At 41.0% G+C, this 5,007-nt stretch overlaps 1 long non-coding RNA gene across 1 annotated transcript; it reads left to right on the plus strand.

Annotated features, from left to right (window-relative positions):
- The first annotated feature begins 1,441 nt into the window (after positions 1 to 1,441).
- LOC112540937 (uncharacterized) lies at positions 1,442 to 4,460 on the plus strand. Its single transcript, XR_003084971.2, has 3 exons — positions 1,442 to 1,534; positions 1,816 to 2,067; positions 4,055 to 4,460. It is a non-coding gene; the product is annotated as an uncharacterized LOC112540937 (long non-coding RNA).
- Positions 4,461 to 5,007: the final 547 nt, after the last annotated feature.

Below are 5,007 nucleotides of genomic sequence, written 5' to 3' on the forward strand. Positions count from 1 at the left end.
GTGCACGCATGCATGTGTATCTATTTGAAACAAAAATAAATACCACTACTGTTTCCTGAGTCTGAAAAATGGTAAATTTGAAGGACTTTTGCCATGGTATCATCACAGTTTTATCTCTGCATTTGTTAAATAAAGGAGAGCCTGTTCTCTTATGACCAAGGACATTTTCTGTTGCATCAATCAATCAATCAATCAATTTGAATGGCAAAAACGTTCCCCCCTCCCCCCCATATATATCCATAGCATGGCACTGATAAGGTTGACTGGAGAATATGGTGACAAAGCTTTTGCTGTATACAAAGAATTGGGAAAAGATGGTGCCCCAGATACATATCCTTCCTGTAATATATATATATATATAATCTTTGTGTGTTTTTATTCATTTTTAACTTCTAATATTCCACATCTGCTGGGCCTCTCCTTTTGCAGCCTGAGGTTTCAAATGAATAATAATACCTTGGTTCCACCTAACAAGAGGATTATGAATTCCTCGCTTTTGGGTCTGGGCTAAGGTGGAAAAGATTACAGTGTGAAGGAAGGAAACAGATTGGTTTCGACTTCACAGTCTCCTAATTGGATCTGCGAGTTCATTTCCTGTGCATGGCAGATATCCTGTGAAGACGGCCAGGGCTGGGTCAGCTTAAATCTATTTCCAAGTAAACTTTGAATGCAGTTCTTTTTCTTTTTATTGTTTTTACAATGGATGGAAAGGTCCCATTATCTACCATTCAGTCTGAGGCCCTGAACCAAATCTTTGCTGCTTGCCTTTTCTCCACTGATCATATTTCTCCCTTGCACTTTTATCTACTTTCAGTTTTTTTCAACCAGATGATTCCTAAAATACCTCAGGGTGCTAGATATTCATTATCCACAGATGCCCTGTGCCCCACACATTTATTATCCATATACTTCAATCTGGAAACATTGCCAATAAACTTTGCACTTATAAACTGTGGAGGCATTAAAATAATCTAAAATGTAATCTCGCCTCTGGCCCCAGTGGTTTTTTTTTTTTTTTTAACAATTTATTTTCTCTTGTTTCCTTTAATGTGTGGCCAATTTTATTTTTACCCTTTTTTATCCTGAAGTATTATTCTGTCCATGATTATTCAGAAAATAAGTCCAATTGTCTTCAAAGTGGATATAGGGTAAAAGCCTACATAGTCTTGTCCTGCTTCTGAAAATAAATTACATCACTGGCAGTTGAGAAACTTTCAGAGGCTTTGAGCGCGATTCCAGTGTGCTTCACGAAATGCGTCAAGCAACATGTTTAGAACAAACTCTAGCAAGAGCTTCATTTTGGTGCAACTCAGTATATGGACTTCAATCAGAAGCTCTAAATGAAGCAGCACAGGAAAAAAGATGAGAAGATATTTAAAATAAAAAGAAATCCTTTATTTGATTTTTCATAACTTTATAGTAACAATATAGTAAAACATTTACTTCCTCATATGTTGTAAAGAATCTTGATATCCCTTCTCCGTCACCTCTCTTTCATCATCATCAATTTTGAACTTGGAATAGGATTTATAAGGTGAGATTGATTTATTTTGTCATTGTCACTGTTGTGCTTCTAATTATATCCAGTTGTTTTCCTCTATTATTTTGCAATGGGAAAGAATGTAAATTTCATAGAATTGTAGGGGCTGCTGTGGCCTTCAAGTGCAGCCTGCTGCTTAGTGTAGGATCCTGATTAGACTCATCCCTGGGAAATGACTGTCTAGTGTTTGCTTGAACACATACAGCTAAGTGTTCACCAACTCCCCTCATAATTTAGCAAATGATATTCCTTTCTCTCTTTCTTATTGTGTGCAGAAGACCACAGGTTTAATCTGAGCACTTCAATTAAAGAAGTTATGTAGAAAAGTCTGAGACCTGAAGAACAACTGCCAGTCAGGAGCTCCTAGAATTTATTGGACTAGATCAGCATTTCCCAACACAACCATTTTCTTGTTCTTTGGCCATTCTGCTTGGGGAATCCTGAGAGTTGGAGCTCTTACATCTGGCTGTTGCATAGTTTACAAAAGATGAGATTAGCTGGACCAGTGATGTGGCTCTGCCTATAAAGTAAGTATCAGGTAAGGCTTGAGGGGAGAATGTTCCCCATTAGGTTGGTATCATTGAAAAGAGTTTGCCCCTCCCCTGGCAATGATAGTCTGAAATGGGCCATATGTGTGTGTATGTGTGCATATGTGCCACTGGTATACTACACATATGGAAGTGGCGGTCGCTATGTAGTTATTTATGTTTTATTATATTGGGGAAAAACATTATGATGGGGAAAAGGAGAAATATGGAAGGAAGGAGACCTAGTGTCTACATGCTGAAAGGTTCCTCCTTCTGATTAGGAATGGGTTCTGGGTTCCTAATCAGATGGTAACATGAATCAGTTTTCTACTCATGTATCCCAGAGACATGGAATGGAAGGCAGTTACTTCTTCCAGATTTGTTCTTAGAATGCCCCAAACTGTAGGATTACAGTAGCAACTTTCTGAAGGTCATAGATGGCAATTTGTTCTCCTGCCTAGCTAGAAGGCTGCATGCAATGTCATTATAAGTGGAATTACATCAAAGAAAGAGGCAGGTTAATGTCTTGTCTGACTTAGGGGCAAATATGGTTTGAAATCACACCACTGAAATGTCAATATAAATGGTGTTTCAAGTCATTTGTGGATTTGCAGGGATATTTTGTAAGGAAGGAAATCAGACCCCTCTTAATCTCAGAGGCCTCCTATTTCAATCCATCCTTATTCTAGATGGGAAATGCTATCGTTAGGCTGCTAATATTTAAGGTACAATCCTAGGATCCTGCTGCTGTTGTCATTGGGGGGTGTTTGTATGTGCATAAGGTCTTAGGCTACAGGTTATTCATCCCTGGATTAGAAATATTTTTAAAAATATTATTTATTGTCTCAGGATCATTAGGGAATTTTAATGTTCAAGCAAAGACAAGTCAGACACCTTTTAAATAAACATGTGTCCCCACCATTTACTACCTGTAGTTTTTTATTTACATATTCTAGAGCAGGAGAAGATCACATTTGAGGATCTAGGGCCCAGCTCAGCTTTCCAAACTCAGCTATTTTGAGGTCACCACAAGGTTTGAGCATGAATTTATTTTGACTTTTTTAGGGTAGGGATGGGGATTTGAGCCCCATCTTAACCATCTTAAAATCTGAAAAACAGGCAATTTGGGAGACCATATTTTGGTTTGGGGTATTTTAAGGATAATGATGAAGTGGGAGGCTTTCCAAAGAAAAATGTGGCTATTTGCATCCATAAAACTACCCAAACCTAGAAAAATGAGCTGAATCTACTGTGTTGAAATTCAGCTGCAGGTAGTCCTCACTTAGCAACCACATTTGGGACCAGCAACTCTCGCTAAGTGCCATGGTCGCTAAGCAGAAAATCACGTGACCGCGATGGGCTGACAACCTCACTTCTGCATTCTCCATTAACTCTGCTTGTTGCAAGCCAATTCGGAAGCACACAAATGGTGATCATGTGACCGATGTGACCACAGGATGCTGTGACAATTGTAAATGTGCACCTGTTGCAAAGCGCCTAATGGTGATCATGTGACTGTAGGACGTTGCAATGGCTGTAAAGGATTGGTTGCAAAGCTGTTTGTTTTTTTTAAAATCAGGTTGTAACTTTGAATGGTTGCTAAATGAAGCAGTTGGTAAGCGAGGACTACCTGTATTTTGCCATCAGATGGCACTATCTTAAGGTGCTCTGAGGTGCAAATGGCATGCTGAGGGGTGGCAGGAAGACTGTGGGCCATGGTCATCCATCCCTGTTCTTGATCTATTAATTGGAAATACTGGGTATCTCTGCTCTATGCAGGATGCATGTTGAATTAAATGGCCAGTTTCAAATAAATATTAAAAAGAAGATAATTGTACTAATCCAGGAAAGGTACTTATACAGTTAATATTATTGACCTGGAAATGATACTATGCAAGGCCATAAAACATCCATCTCTTGGAGATCTGTCCTGGTGGATTAGGACTGTCAAATCATGGCTTCTCTTAATGACAGTTCCATTTTGCAGATAGAAATGCAGTAGCTGTCAGGTTCGGTCAGCACGGGGCTTCGGGGAAGCTCGCAGCCAGACCACGCGAACTCCACCGGCGGCAGCTAGCGAGGGAAAGAGGAACTGAAAGCACCACTAATTAATGGGCCACCTGTGCCCAGCCAAACGGGAAAACCGCAGCAGAAGTTTTAACTATACACTGATAATGGCGCGAACCAACAATGAACGGGGCCGCAGGCAGCGAAACAAGATCGCCGCGCAACACAGAACCCTCGGGCTTGCACGTAACAGGGGGGGACCAACCCAAGCCGGAGGGGGACTGCCAATCAAGGACAATGGACCCTGACCGAACCTGCCATCATGGACAATCAAGAGGGATATTGGGGGGCCGATAATCCGCAGCGGTAACGCGATCGCGGGGCGGAAAAAGCGTGGGAAGGGGGGAATATAACGAGTGATGCAATTGTACCAAGCCAGTCCTGGCTTTGCTTGTGACTGCTACGTTACGTATGAATAAACCTCTTTTGTGAACCACACGTGTCACGGGAGTTTCTCTGTCGAACGGGGCAAACCTTACAGTAACAACATCTGTTAATCAATTAACATGTGATATTATAAGGTAGGTGTCATAAGATAATATCTGGCATTTACTTTCTTTAATTACAAAGCTACTGTCAGGCCTAGCCCATGGAACTCCAGGAGACCATGCAGAATCAATCCAGCAAGGTTTATTAGCTATAATCCCCTAAGAAGAAACTTCCCAGAATGAAACCAGTTCCCAGGTTCAGCCAGTTCACACCGATGGAATTTCTTAGGGAGGTGCCAGTCTCCTCCGCTTATCTCTTCCTCGCTTCTCTGGAGATGAGAGCACATTCTTTACTCCCCTCCCACCATTCCAGTCCATCACAGCTACCCTTTATATGGGATTCTGTAAGTGTCAACCTGATGCAGCTCATGGATTCCATCAGTTT

Source organism: Python bivittatus, unplaced genomic scaffold (genome assembly GCF_059951505.1).
Source record: "Python bivittatus isolate LINGU-HERP-01145 unplaced genomic scaffold, Pbiv_v1 ctg000700_np1212, whole genome shotgun sequence".
In the NCBI taxonomy this organism is placed as follows: domain Eukaryota; kingdom Metazoa; phylum Chordata; class Lepidosauria; order Squamata; family Pythonidae; genus Python; species Python bivittatus.